Source organism: Corvus cornix, chromosome 1A (assembly GCF_000738735.6).
Source record: "Corvus cornix cornix isolate S_Up_H32 chromosome 1A, ASM73873v5, whole genome shotgun sequence".
Lineage (NCBI taxonomy): Eukaryota > Metazoa > Chordata > Aves > Passeriformes > Corvidae > Corvus > Corvus cornix.
This window is the reverse complement of record NC_047057.1, coordinates 33,650,733-33,666,068: the sequence shown is the minus strand read 5'-3', so window position 1 is coordinate 33,666,068 and position 15,336 is coordinate 33,650,733. Positions and strand designations below refer to the sequence as shown.

The 15,336-nt window shown below is 38.2% G+C and overlaps 1 protein-coding gene across 12 annotated transcripts in view; it reads left to right on the top strand.

Annotated features, from left to right (window-relative positions):
• Nucleotides 1-15,336, top strand: part of GRIP1 (glutamate receptor interacting protein 1) — a 323,666-nt gene that overhangs the window by 223,007 nt on the left and 85,323 nt on the right. The gene's annotated exons all lie outside the window — the stretch shown is intronic.

The following is a 15,336-nucleotide window of genomic DNA, read 5'->3' as shown; positions in this document are numbered from 1 at the left end:
GCAGAACGTGATCCAGTTAAGATGCTGTTGAGTTGCCAATATAGAATTGTATTAGCTGAATTTAAGATCATGTGTGCTGTACCTCAATTTAAATGTGGTAAAGCTCTGCACAGCATAATAGTAGAATAGATGGAGTGCATTAATTTTCTGTTGCAAGATAATCTCAGAAGAAAGGGAGAAATCTAGAAAGTAATACAGAGAGATAAAAGGGTTTAAAAAAAAAAGTCCACATTGATTGAAAAAAAAATTAGACTTCTGAAGTGATCCTGGGATCTAAGTTCCATTAAATGACGCTGCTCAGGAGGGAAGATGGCTCACAGGTTATTCCTGTAGCTCAGCTCTTAACAGCTGAGCCAGGTTCCCAGTGACTGACAGATGTGACAGATGGATGATCCATCCCTGTGGGTACATGTTTACTTATGTGCAGACAGAGCTCCAGAGCCAGTTTTGTTTTCCTTGGTGATTAATATGGCATTGGCAAGACAGTGAACGTTCCAAAGCAGCTGTTCTCATGCCACAGTTCACTTGGTCCAGTTCCTTCAGGCTCCTCTGTGAGTAAAACAGCAGAAGATTTAAATGATCCCATTATTTTTTGACTGAGTGCTCCTGAGATCAGCAGGCCCCTTTGCCTCATTTGCTGTAGGGCAGCCACCTTCTCAAGCTATGTTGCCTGACTTGTGCAGTCCTCAGTCACTTTTTCCATCCTTATCAAAAGAAACCTGCCTTGCCTTTGACTTCAGCTTCCCTCAGATTTCAGAAGCACTCTGATGTCACAGATGCAGCACTGTGTTACCTCATCCTTCGTGCCCCACCAAAATGTGAAATAGTCCTCATTGGCTAACTTGTTTTGCAGAGTAAGAGCATGATTTGCTTGAGAAAATCTGTCAAAAATCATCCCTGACCTTTTTCATAGTTCTTATGCTGAGAAAAAAGAATTCATTGCAGAAGTAATACTTGAAAATAAAATGTATATCAGTAAAAGCTGGGTTAGTAATTTCAAGTAAGTGTCTACAAAAGCACTTTTTTCTCTCAATTTGCATTTGTCTCATAGACACTTACTTTTACTATGTACTTTTTAAAATCAGCACAAAATGCCACTGAAGAGATTTTAAGCATTTAGAAATCCATTAGCAGTAACCTCTGCAGGCACAGTTATTATGGTAACGATCTTGGGTGATTTCTGAGCAGAAGCAGGCGTTTTGACCTGTGAAATGCAGATCGCAGGCTAGTAAGCTTTTGTGCACTTGAAGTGTTTATGGTATCTGCAAAGTCATTTGCTGATTTTCATGTTTGATGAGAGCCTACAGTTGCTGTATCATTTAGAGGCTTCCCTGTGTGTTTGTTTAACCTGCTGGAGGTTTATCAAATGGTCTGTGAAGCAGCTGCAGAGCTATATGTCTTTTCCTTCCCACTGACATTGGAAATTCCTGAATTTGGTCTCACATACTTAGTACTGAAGATTTCTTTCTTGTCCTTCCTCCTTTTCATCTAAGAACCTTTTTTGGAATGACTTCATATTCATGTTTCATACACAGATAAACTGAAAAGAAATTTGTCTCTTGTAGAAAATTAAAGGTCACAAGTTCTTACCTAGTTGAGATTGCTGATGATTTATTTATACATATTCTTTACAGGTCTGCTACATGCTGGTGTTTTTCAATACTGAAAAGGATTAGAATAGAGAACAGTCTCATTTGACTCCTTTTACCATGAAGGAGAAAATGTATTAAGGGCAATACTGTACATGAGGAACATGCACTTCAAATATCCAACTGATACAAGGTCTGAAAATTCAACTGGCTTGAAACAATTTTCCCTATTCACACAGCCAGTAGCAGGGTTTGTTGCTGATGGTACCAAACACCTTTATTCGCGTGTATTTGGATTTAATTGCATATAGTTTTGCCAACCTTTAGCATTTCAAAGTAAAATGTATTGATTTATTGCAGCTGCATTTTCTTTCCAGAAAAATCAGTTTAGCTGTATGTAGTATAGGCTGATGTACCATATAGTATCTATAACGTCATTAAAAAGCCTGTCTCAGCAATTCAGCTGTTGTACACACACATTTTGGGGCAGGGACAGCAGTTCCGACCGAATTGTTCTGTGCTCAGCCAATGTGCTTGCAGTGTGTGCATGTGCATGAACTCCTCTGGCCATTTGTTAGCTTGAAGCACAAGTCCCTGGCACCTGCCTTCCTGTCACGGTGATACCACAGATTTTTTAATGGAGCTTGGAACCTGAAAATAGGCTGGGAAGCATCAGTGTATCTCCTGAGGTTGGGACTTCCATCTTCCAGGAGGATTGTTTTCCTGCACGATTCTGGCATGCTCTCTAAGCTCCACAAAGGGAGGATACCCTTGTGATGGTTTTGTTCATTTTAATCAAAGTGTTGGTGATGTCTGTTGAAAAATTTATTTTCCTTTAAGGGTTTTTGTTAGAAGAGGAAGCATGCTGTAGAGGACGTGTGAGGAGAGAGAAACTAGGAAGAAAAGAAAGATGGTCAGGGACTAGGTTTGAGAGAAGAGCATGGAGAGAGTCTCTGAAAGAGACACTGGACCAGCTGGGTGAGCTTGGAAAGAGGGAAGAAAACTGTATGCTCTTTAAAGGTCATGGAAAGAGGTGCCAAGCACAGGGAAATTTGTAACCCTGGGATTATGCAACTGATCAGAATCCCTTCCTGGCTGAACATAAAATTTACCAATCCCAATAATCACTGCTGTCTACAAGAAGTTGTAAAACTTGGTTTGTGAAACCGGACTGACTGTCCCTTGTGGAATACAGCAGCCCATTACAGCTACTAGAGGTTCTTCTGGGCAACTGAGAAGCTAAAATTTAATACTGACCTCTTGAAAAATGTCTGCATTTTCACAAGATAGCAGAGCTGGGCTTTCTTGGGGCAAAAAAAAGAGGGTATCTTCAGAAAAATGCTTAGTACATGAGAAGAAGATCCATGAGAAACACTCAGGTTCCCCAGTCTGCTCAGAAGTAAGGAAATGTATTAAAAAATTTTCAGGCAATATCTTTTTCTCTGAGTGGAAATCTATTTCAACATTCTTCTCTATACTGTTATCAGTCCTGTATTGGAGGAAAAATGTGTATTCAACAGAAAAAATTTCTCCATCATTCATTTGAGACAATCATGGATCCAGTATCTCTAGAGAGGAAGAGTAAGCAGTAAATCCATGTATACAGACCGAGTCAGTGGATTCAGAAGGGACTGAATAAATTAATTGCCAAGAGCTTCATATGTAAATGTTACAAAAACTGAGAAGCATTGTATGCTCCAGTGTGACACTACTGGTCGAGGGACTATGACAGGACCAGACTGGGCACAGTAGGCTGGCTTTCATTCTCTCCCTAAATGGGACCTCATTTTCTTGCTTTTACCAAGATGGAGCAAGTTTAGATGGAGTGTTGATCTGAACCCACAAGGGCATTGCTTTCTTTCAAAAGTCCTGTGTTGCACAATTCTGTAGACAGAAGCATATGACTAGCAAACAAAATCCGGGCTTATTCCTTTAAGGTCTGGGAAGTTTTGTCTGATCTGAGAAGTTGAAGATCATTTTTTTATCATTTGCCTGCCTGAGTCTTTTTGCACTTAATAATTTCTTACAGTTATAGATAATTAACTTGATGTTTTTAATGTTCCTAATGTATTTTCTAATACCTCTTTAAAGGAGTTAATGCATAATTTCCATCTGTTCGGGGGTTTTTTAATATCCCTTTCAGTTTCTTAAGTGATTACCATTTCAGGGCATGAAAATAGCAAGGAAATAATATACCATCTACAAAGATAACACCAAAATATGCTACCCCAGATCCAGATAGTAGTTTGCCTCTTCTTTTCAACTGTATTAGTGGTTCAAAGCTACTCATTCTCACTCTACACCTTGACTTATACATAAAAATCTTAATTTTTTTTGTTGTTGTTATAAAATTGTATGTCCATTTTGCCAATATGAAATGGCTCAAAGTATTTTGTATGGATGGAGAAAAGGTTGTTTCTTTGCTTGTTTGCTTTATAGCATTTTCATGCTTTCTATTCATTTCTTACAATCAAAAGAGGAAAAGAGATTCTGGTGCTCATGTGCCTTCCTCACCACATCTGTGGTACGTGGGGCAGACAGAGATATGATGGCATGCCTCGTAGTGGCAGTAGAGTAAAACAAGTGGTTTGGTTTGTGTAGGATCTGGTAGACCAGAAGTTTATCATAGCATCAGTGCAAACTAGCTTTTGTTTCCTTGCTATTTAAAAGTGCAGTGGTAGAACAAAGAGCTTGTCTGTTCAAGTTTCGATGTATTTATTGTGAATTTATGGGACCAAAAGAGGTATTTGTGACTGTCTAAACTAAACATACAACTTCCTGGAATTTATTTGTATCTCAACTTTTATTTGAATTATATTTTAGAAGGATATTCAATTTATGGTTGCCAGTGATACAAAACCCATCACAACCTTTTGTGGTTAGACTCTCTGCATTTATTTTTAGTTTGAGTATGCGCAGCTTTAACTTCACCTCAATTGTAAGGAAGAGTTGTTTTCCATCAAAATTCGCTTCATCCTTTTTAGTCGCTTCACTATGAAATTACCATTTAATCTTCCCTTTGTTAAAGTAATCAGCTTGTGCTTTGGGGGTCTTTGCTCCCAGGCATTTTTCTTTAACTGCTGTGAAAACTCTGCCATGACTTTTCTGCCCTCTTTTTTGTTACTAATAATCTTGGGGAATTGTGTCAAAAGAAGGAGATAAAGCATCTGAGTGACAGTTACTACTTCACTAGTACAAAGGTGTACTAAGTACTGCTGTGTTAAACTGTCTTCTTTATATATTCGTGGTTTGTATTAATTATTCTGGCCAGTGAGAGGTTTGATCACCTGGGAGGGCTCCCAAATAACTTTCTGGCAATTTTAATTTCATAATTAATTTACTGTGCATGTGTTGGGGATTTTATGTAGAGGTGCACACATCCATTCACATCTCTTACATTGGTAGAATAAGGTACTTTTTTAACTTCATAGGTGATACGCAGGCTAGGAGAATGCAGATATTTATCTTTTTTGATTTATTGTCCTTGTCCAAATTGCAGATGTCTGTCTTGTCTGTCTGTCTGTGTGGTTTGGAGAATCTACTAATGTTATGTGCTTAGACACATAAAGACTGCTCTTCAGTAAAGTCTCCCTTATTACCAACCTGAAAAGAGTACAAGAAAGCAAAACAAGGAGTATTTTAATGGGGGAAAATAGCAACAAGGCCAAAATCAGGAGATTTCATTGCTCTTATTCACAGAAAACATTGGTAGAAGGACACTGTGAATATCAATCCAAGCAGGAACAAATGCCAGTCTTTAATGCTAATTGATTTTATTGGTGAAGCAAAACGAGCCCAGCTTAGTAGTTAACTGTGAGACGCGGTTCTGCCAAGATCTTCTTCCCATATTAGATGACACTGTGACCCTGAATACTTGTTGGATAAATGATACAGAAAATGAGGATTGACCTTTGAGATACTAAAGACCCAATGTCATAGAAAAATGAGTCACGGGTTAGAGCTGAATTTTAGATATCACTGCCGAACAATGAGTGATCATAGCTGGTAACACAGTGTGACTATTGAACCCCAAAATATTGCTTCTGTAAAGGAAAGTAAGAAGTAAAAATTGATAGAGGTCATACAGGGAAATCATGCCATTATACCAAGTCTGCAACAAAACGGACCAAATCTATCAAGAATGAAAATGCTCCCGTACAATTAGTAATTTCTAAATAACTTGTATTTAACATATTCACATGGGAATAAAAGTGTGCTCTTTCAGAAAGATTTCAGATTTAGTTCTGGAATTGAAAATTTAACAAATATGTTTTAAAGTCATTACAAACTTGTAGCTACAAACCCAGATACCTAGTAAGGAACTTCTGCAGTTTTATGATAAGGACGGTACGTAACTGCTATGAGGCCACTAAAAGCCAAGAGCTTTTTCCTTAGCCACTAACAAAAGGTAGTGGTGCAACAGAGAGCATATAGTGGATGAGAACATCTATCCAATCATGGAGCTTGACGTGCTTAATCACACACCACAGAAAATAATAGGAAAGCTGTTTCGTCAGTCTAGCTTAAGTGCTAGCCAGTGAGGATGATAGCTGGATATGATTATAATGTATGGTAAGATATGCTTTTCATGGACTGAGTTAAGGGTATTGGGAAAATCAGAGTATTTTTGACAAGTTGTAAATACATTTTATAGTCCCAGTTTTCCCTATGTACAAAATTGGAGTAGACACTAGAACATTTTATATGCTGATCCGCTGCATATTTTAATATATCTACTACCCTACAAAAATATCAGTGACCAGTAGTCAAAACATGGGAATCAGATGATGTCAGGGCATCATCTTGTATTTTTCTAATTCATGTATACTTAAAATTAAGCATTATAAACTCAAATCTGTACCAAACAGTCTTACGAGATTGTAGCAGCTAACATTAGGCTTGTATCTCTATCTCCATCATAAGCTGTGGGTCTTCACTGAGGAAAATACGAATGTACAGACCTGTTACAGCCTTTGGTAAATCAAGAAGGGAAAGAAAAACTGGAGCAAAGACTCTTTTACTGACATTTGGTAAGACCACAGGGAGCAGAAGTTTGTTTTATTTCAAAAACACCACATATTTTATCTGGAGAAGAAAAAAGTTTCAGAATGCACTTGTTTGTGTAACTTAGAGAAGTTTTACAGCAACCTGGAACCATATGAAATATTAAAATACAGTTTTTCCATAACTTTTCCTCTAGTTCTGGTTAACAAATTTTACTGTAAAAGGTAGCAGAAGATCTCTGCTCTGAAGCCTCTGTATTGAGAAAGGCCTGGTAGGTTCCTTAACTGATTTTTGTAAACTTAAAATAATTCTAAATTTAAATACTTCCTTTTAAAATGCTGGCAGTATATCCTTTAACAGCAGAGGAGAAAAAAAGAGAGACAAACACATCTTGTGAATTGTTTGCATGGAGTCAGCAACCTGAAGAAGTGCTCACATGCTGCAGTTTCCTTCTGTTTAAGAACAGCCTTTATTAAGTGACAGCTCGTTTTCACAGACAGTCTTACTTTAAAATAAGTATTTTTTCAACAAGTGTGTTTTGAGTTGTGTTAGCAGTTTCTCCATTTGCATCTTTGTTGAGATTCTGTACATTGCACTGTGCTTGGAATGAAAGATGTCATCAAAGCCTCCAGGTAGTACTGTTTAGCTGAATCTTTATCTGTTTCATTCTATTGGAAGATTATAGCTATTTCTTCAACTCATATAAACATTTTCCTGTCTGTTTTAACCTCTTGGTCTCCGAAAGAGGAGAAGGACTTCACAACAGACCCAACAGACAAGATGTGTTTTTGAAGTAGAGGTGAACCAGAATATACAGTTAATATGTCTTAATGTTTTTGGAGAGGAGGGTAGGTGTAATCTTTGTTCCTTTTCACCGGAAGTTTCTGGAAGGATAAGAATAAATGTTGAAAGAAAAGCCAAAAACTTTACTGTGAAACTTACGTCATATTTTGGAGTTTGACAGAGCAAAGTCTTTTTTTCCTGTCACATATAATAATGAGGCTGCTCTGGGATAGTGTAAGCCTCTTATGTTGATATCACATTTAGATTTTTGCAAAGACCTACAAACACCTTCTTGAAGTGACCTGAAGATGTGAAATGTTCCTATTGTCTCATGGGCTAATATGTGCAATGTCACTACGTGCTAATATGATGCCATCTCAGTTTCTGTGCTAATTCAATGGGATATGGTGACAACTTAGATGAAAAAAGAAATCACATAGGCAGATTCTTGCAGCTAGGTATTTTGCTGTTTCGCTGCAGTGATTTGTTCAGCGAGCTTGACTGTCTAATAAGCTAGTTCATGCAAATGAAGGCATCTTTCTTCATTCCTCTTTGCCATTAGTTCATTATGCATACATTAAACTTCAGGGAATAAGTACAGAGATTGATTAGAGAGTTCCAGAGCACAGGTTAGCAGCCAGGAAATGCCTGAATTATTCCTTTTCTTTTTTTCCCTTTCCCCCCCCCGCCATGTTGGCAACTCTTATTTTACAGGAATAGTAAATTCTCGTGAATTTTAAATGTTTATTGATAGCTAAAATCATCACTATGTCTGTGCTTTGGTAAATTTTAATATAAGCCAGTAGCTTATTTGCAGTTCTTTAACCGCTCTAACTGTATTTTTTCTTCATCTTGAATATTGATTAAGTTAATGATCCTTTTGTGACAGGCACCTTTTTTTCTTTTACTATAGAAACCTAGTAAAATACCAGTGTATCCTATTTGTCAGGTTGCATATTCAATCACCCCTTAAGCCATCCTTGGAACTTCACTTTTATATCAGATTGAAGTATACAAAAAGAATGAGTCATTGACAGATCACTTTTTCAGCCATTTGTAGTGATGTATTCATTCAGCCTGTTTTTGGACTACCGTCTTCCAGAGGTCAGCATTTCTGGGTTGGGGTTTTCCACAAAGGTGAAGAGTAAGCAAACCATAAAGATATCAGTGGTCACTGAGCACAAAGGACAAAAGGTAAAATGTGTAGGAAGCATTCACTCCCGTTTTCCGTATTTCTCATTTTTCTCATCCGTGTCTCATCTTTTCAAGGATAGCCTAATCTTCTACACAGAGACTTCAATAAACCCTTTCGTCGTGCTGAGTCTCCCTCAGTACTACCAAGGCGAAAGATAGGGTGTGCGTATCATTCAGCTGTATCTGTTCTACGAACAAAGACATATATGACCCCTAAAAACTTAAATATCTGTTCCTTAATCCAAGCACTAGGAAAAGTTCTGCAGGCCCATTCCTCCCAATTTCAAATATTTGAAAATTCACTACCTGCTATTTGAATAGTTTATCTGAAAAGGAGTGACATCATTACTATATCCTTTTCTAATCCTTGCTGCTTCGGTTTTTTGCCATGACACTAGTGATTGGAGCTCCATGTCATAAAAAGGGAAAACCCCTGTCTTGTGTTAACTAAAGTGTTAAATTATATAGCAACTGTAGATCATGACAGGCAGTGCAAGGTATGGTAGGAAAAATAAATGACAGCTCAAATGGAGAAATGTGATTTACTGACACTATTGCTAAAATTTACCTGTAGCTGTAGGATGTTAAAACATTGTTGCAAAAGATGTCTTAAATATAAACCTAAGCAGTTCAGACAGTTCTTAATCTAAAAGGGAAAGAAGACTAAGAAGTGATTTGATCAGAGGTTACAGTTCTGTATCTGCAGGGACATCCTGAGTGTAATAGTGGTACTACGATGAGATCTTGGTCTTGAAGGCTTGTCTACTCCCAGTTCAGATAGACATTGCCTACACATGTAGCAGATTTTCCATCATGTGATGCTTTCAAAGCCTGGATATCTTTCTAAAAGGTGATCTGTAGGTGGAGATACTGCCATATCAAGTTTCTCTGCTTGTGTTGCTCAGGAGATGAGCAAGAGAATTGTTTTCAGTGGTTCCTTCCTGCCTTGAAATGTACAAATGCAATCAATCCTGTAATCAATCCTGCCTGATCCCTTTTGGTAACTGTAGAAAGCAGAGAAACTGCTACAGTCAGGCTGTGTTTTTGTAAGTAGTGACACATCAGTGCAAAGCAACACAAATTATCAAGAGTTCTCTTGGTGTTAATTTCCTGTTAAAAAGAAATTAAGAGGAAGTTGGAGGTGAATTAATCAGAATTATGGGAAAAAGTTTTATAAATCTAAATTAGTGTCAAAGTTCTGTGCTGTTCTGCACAGTACAATTTCTACTAGCAAAGGAGGAGGGTTAATGAAGCCTTTATCCCATTCAGACAGAAACGTAGAAAAGACTAATGTCATGGAGCTCAGTCCTCTCTTCATCAATGGTGTCAACAGAGACATGCAAAGGAGTTCAGGGTAGCACGTCCAATGCACAAGTCATTCTTGAGTTTAAGATTCTGTTGCTTATCGCATGATCAAAATTTTCAAAAGGAGGTACTTGTTTCATGTGGGAGGTAAAAATTTGAGATAACTAAGGGTATAACTTTCAGCTCCAAAGTACCTTCTACTACTTATACTCCACAGAAGCCAACAGTGATATGGTGTGGAAGCAAGGAAGTTCGAGCTCTGGAAAGCCCTGCCATGTCTGCTGAAGAGGTGAAGGTTGAGACCATCAAGTCATTCATCACTGTGCTTGTTTTTACCTTCCAATGTCTTTGCTTCAGAAAGCTCCACCTTGACAGTTTAGTGAGCTGCTCTGGACCCAACAGATGTTCAGGAATTTGACTGCCATCATAGATAGTGAGGAAGCAAAAAAATGCTTGAACGTTATTAAGGCAAGTGCCTCAAGGTGGAACTGGTCCTCATCTGAAGATAAGGAAGTTGATGGTTGCAAATTTTCAAGCATGCGGGTAGTGATCAATGCATAGTGTAGATGCGCTCTCAAAAAAAGCCATCGATTAAAACACTAGAACTTCTCAGCTAGCTTAAGGAATAAACGTGTTTTCACTGAGTACATCACTGAGCAAGTTTGTAGTTTGCAATGCTGCAAGGTGGCATGTCAGGGATAAAAGTATCTTTTTTGTAGGTAATAATACAAGAAAAGAAAAGGTTTTGTTGTTGTGATTTAACTAAATCTGGATATTCTTACAGTAATATATTAAAGTATTCAAATTTACTGAAGCCAAATGTTTTAATGGTTTATAATTTTTTAAATAATTTTTCCTCTAATTGAATTTCTCTGCTCAGGGATTATAAATAGAGAATGATTGTGTTTAGCCTGATATTTCCAGTCCTTGATGTAGAGCAAAAAACAGTACAGAAAAAGAATTCAGAAGTGTTCACTGACAAAAATTCGTAATAGCCTCAGCTCTTAGAAGAATCAGATGCCATCATCTGTATTGAGATAACTCAAGTTGATCTCTTTGCACAGTATCTGTCAATGTCGTGAATAATTTTAGGCTGATAGTACTTGGTATATTTGGGAGGATGTGGAGTATTAACATCTATTCTTGGTTTGTTTTCTGGCATTATTGTACAATTCAATACAAGAGAACAAAACAAAAAAACATGCTCAAAACCTCTTTCATTGTGGAATTTTTGCCAGCAGGACTGTCCAGAGGACCCAAAAGCCTGTTGTTCCCTCACCAGCACTTGTCTGGCTTGAAAAAGCATCTAGACATGTGGCCATCCATCTGCTGTTTTATATCTGTGCATATCTGCCACAGTTTGCCTGGAGAAACCTCTCTGCCTCTTACACTTTTCCCTCTAAGTTCAAAGCAGCCTTTGTCTGCATCCTCATGTGAAGCCATCCCTTGTAAGTTGACTTTACAGAGGTCATTCTTCTCTTTTCTGTGTGAGGCTGCTTTAATGTGAAAACTGATTTTACACCGTGCCACACTTTTTTTTAATTTTCTGCAAATGTTCTGTACTGCTCCTGTCTACAAGGAGTGGATTCAGACACAAGCAGGATGTTCTACCTTGAGCATGTGCCCTTGGTAGCACGGCCGTGCTGCTGCCAGTCCCAGAAGCACTAGGACTGCACTGTAGGCTGTGGAATGCAAATGTTAAGCCCTGGGAAGGTAATAATGGTTTACTCCAGTCATTGTTCACTCCTGAAATGTAATTACTGAAGTTACTGTAGTGTGCATTGATAACTGTGTCATATATCAGGTGTTTCTTCCAATACTCCTCTGCTAAGAAATTGGTGAGGTTCTTTAATTAAGAATTAAGAGCCTTTTTTTGCCTGCAACTGGCTTTCTGGTGGTTATTTGATTTCAGGCTTGGGATATTTATATTAAATTCTGGTACTTTTGTTAGAAACAGAATTTCAAATATGAGGCTTACATTTGTGGTTAAATTGAAGACCACCTTTGCTGAATGTCTCAACTGGGATTTAGGGAGTGTTGGCTGCCAAGGATTCTGTGAATATGAAAAATGTACCCAAAACCAAATAGCACAAGAGCTAAGCTCATTTTAGACAGGCAACCAATGAACCCAGGTGTGAACTTTGCTGCGGTGTTGTGCAGGCCTGGTGTTTTCAGTGAGTTAAGTGATCATGTCCTGGATATCACTGCTTGTGATGGATCATAAAATATCCTTATTTCCTTTTCTGTGTCATGCTAGGCAGACTTTTTCTAGTCTATAAGCACTGGTGAAAGGTATTTGGTTTTTAGGTAATATTTTTGCAATGGCAAAGTCATCTTGTAGATGCTCTTATAGCTGAAAAAAAAAAAAAAAGAAAAAGGTAAAAAGGAGATCATCTAATGCCCTGTTCACAACCAGAACAGCTGTTGGTATAAACTGGATCTGTTTTAGACAGTTTTTTGCAAGCGTCTTAGCCTTACCTATCTCCTTTGCTTTCACTAAAAATGGCACAACATTTCACCGGTACATTTATATAGATTAACTTGGCTGCTGACCCAAGGCAGCCTGCATTGGCAGTGTTTTAAATTTACAGTCTTGTTGGTAACTGTGGTCTGTTGTGCCGTACAGATGTGCTCTGCTGCACCTCATACCAGTTTGTCTTCCACTGGGGGTTGCTGGGTTCTGAACTAGGACTGGTTTGGGGATTGTCTCTCCACAGGCTGGAGGGGAGGCCACAGAGCAGGCCGTGACCAGCTTCATGTCTTCAGACTCTCTTCACTGATGTGCTTTTGTTTGCTTGTTTTTGATAGAAATTTAGATGTTTAAAAGTTAGTGACAGCCAGTCAGGAAAAGGGCAACAAGGAATGGACTGTTCATCATCTCTTGACATTCCTCTTGTTACACTAAGAGAAATACATGTACCCACAGGACTTGAAACATGTATCACAGGACTTGAAACACTGAGTAAATGTGATGTCTCCAGTATAACAAACTGCTGTCTTTTCCCTAAGAATTGACTTTATGTGATTTCTTACTAAGCCGTGAGATGCCAAGTGGGATGTAAAGCAAAGTGTTTTCTCTGCAGAATTTCTGCTGACATACAAGAGAAAATCCATTCAAGGACAGCATTCACTATATTTTCAGCAAACTTACCAATTACTTATTAATTATATGTGGTTTTGGTAGGAAAATGTCAATAACAGCAATTTTTTTTTTTTTTACTTTTAGGTCCAGTTCCATTTATGCCCTGTTCCAGCTGCACTTAACACATTCACTAGGTGGAGAATAGAAGCAAGCACTTGAACTGATTGTGTAGATTTTAGACATTTTTGGGGTTTTAAAATGAAATTTTCACATTTCAGTATCTGAATATGAAGGCAAATATTTCTGAGTTTTACTTTAATGTGTACACTAAGATATAAAATTGTAGTAATATAGAAAATAAATGATAAAACTTTTGACTGAGAGTTCTCTCAGTTTTCAAATATTTTTCTGTGAAAAAATCTTTTCTGTCATCTAGTATTCACTTTTCTTTTTGATGAAGTGAATATATTCCAGGTCCTTAAGTCTCATGAGAATTTATTTTCAATGCTATTTATTCATTGAAAGATATTATTTACATACACTAAAAAGTAGAAAATGACACAAAGTCTGCTCACATATAAAATACTATGTTGCTATTATTCTTGAAGAAAAATTAATCATGGTATTTCTTTGTCTTTACCTACCTGCAAGTTGTTCCATGTATTCATCTTCTCACAGTAAGATTTACCCAGTCTTTTGAGTATCTGCTTATTTTTGAAGCTTTCTTGTGCTACATTGAGTATCCCTGTAGTCTTCCAGGCTGCAGGGCAGATCATAGTGTTAATGCACCAGCTGACCCAGCTGCCAGTGAGGCACATGCAGTCATGATATTGCAGCAGCAAGCCTGAGAGAAGCATCCAGACCAGGAATTTAGAAAACAGCAGCACTGTAATGTTTTCTTTAGAATTCAGCTGCTGTGTATCCTCCTTACAGAACTGGAGATCTAGAGGAAGCTCTTTGGAGCAGAAACCTTTCTTTTTCATCTCATGTCTGTCTGTGTGTACAAGTGTGCATATTTGTGCTCCCCTTGCCGAGTATCTCCAAGATTCAGCGCAATTCCTGAACCTCATACCAGCAGTAGGTGGATGCCAAGAAAGTGTAGGGTGGCTGGTGCAGCATGGACAGGCATGTACCTGGGATTGTCCCTGCAACAGCAGGAAGCAATGGAAGTCCTGAGGCAGTGCCAAGACCCTCCATAGGCTGAGGGAAGGCAAATCCCAGGGTGGATTCATAAAATGTATGGAAATAACTTCTGTGCTTTCCCTTCTGATGCTGGCTATGCTAATATTATTAGCAGTGTGGGAGTACATGTAGGAAAGAACAGACTCCAGAGACTTCTAACTAATTAGGAGTTTGCTGGTTGGCATAAGTAATGAATTATGAGTGAGGTGATACATGAAGTAGTTTGCTTTTTTAGCCTCAAATTGTAACATAGCATTCTCTTAACTAGGAAATAGAGACTGACCTTGCATTAGTTGGGGAATAGCACATACAGATGCGGTTGGATTGGAAATGAAGTCCCAGGGTTGTTCTGATATTGGGCATTTCAGTAATACTCCAGTGGGATTAGTCTGTAATAATAATGCCAAAGCAATACAGATGAGTAAGCATGTCATATATAGCATTATAAGAACAGTAATCATGTGCAATTTAAGAAAGCAAAGATGAAAAACAGAGTGATGGGGGTATCGAATGGGCCTGGTTCAGAGCACTTCTAGGGATAACAGTCTCTTATAAGCAAAACCAGCTTAGGTAGTTTAATTTCTTCCTGATACGATTATGTACAACAAAAGCTACAAAATCCTTCAGAGCAGCGAACCTAATGAAACTGTTGTGCATGCCTAGATGACCTTATCTGTCAGTGTGCAATGAGCACTTCACACCACCCCTCCCTTACAGTGCTGGTGCATCCCTCCCTCCTGCCTACCAAGGAAGAATGTCTAGAAGTCATTGTTTGGCAGAAGTAAACAGAAATTTGTCATACTAGATGGTGAGAAGGAACGAGCCTGGTCATCACTTTTCCATCCCAGTAGCTGAAGGGAATTGTATAATTGTTAGCCTGCTTAAAATACTGCTTGGATCACCTGTTCCACATGGCACTTCAGGCAGCAGAGTATTGCCCAGCATTGGATTGCAGAGTCATGTAACCTATGTAAAAGATCAAAACACGACAGTATTATGCTATGGCAAAAGATTAGGCATTGCATTGCAGTGCAATGCATTCTTTATGTCCTGTATATGCATTATGACAAAGTATTTGTTTAAAAAAATAAATCTTAGATAGTTCCTGAAAGCCAGATTGTACTACTGAGAATTAAAAAGGAAGGATTCAGTTTGGGAGGAGGGAAGAGAGGGTAATTTTCTTTGACTTCTGATGTC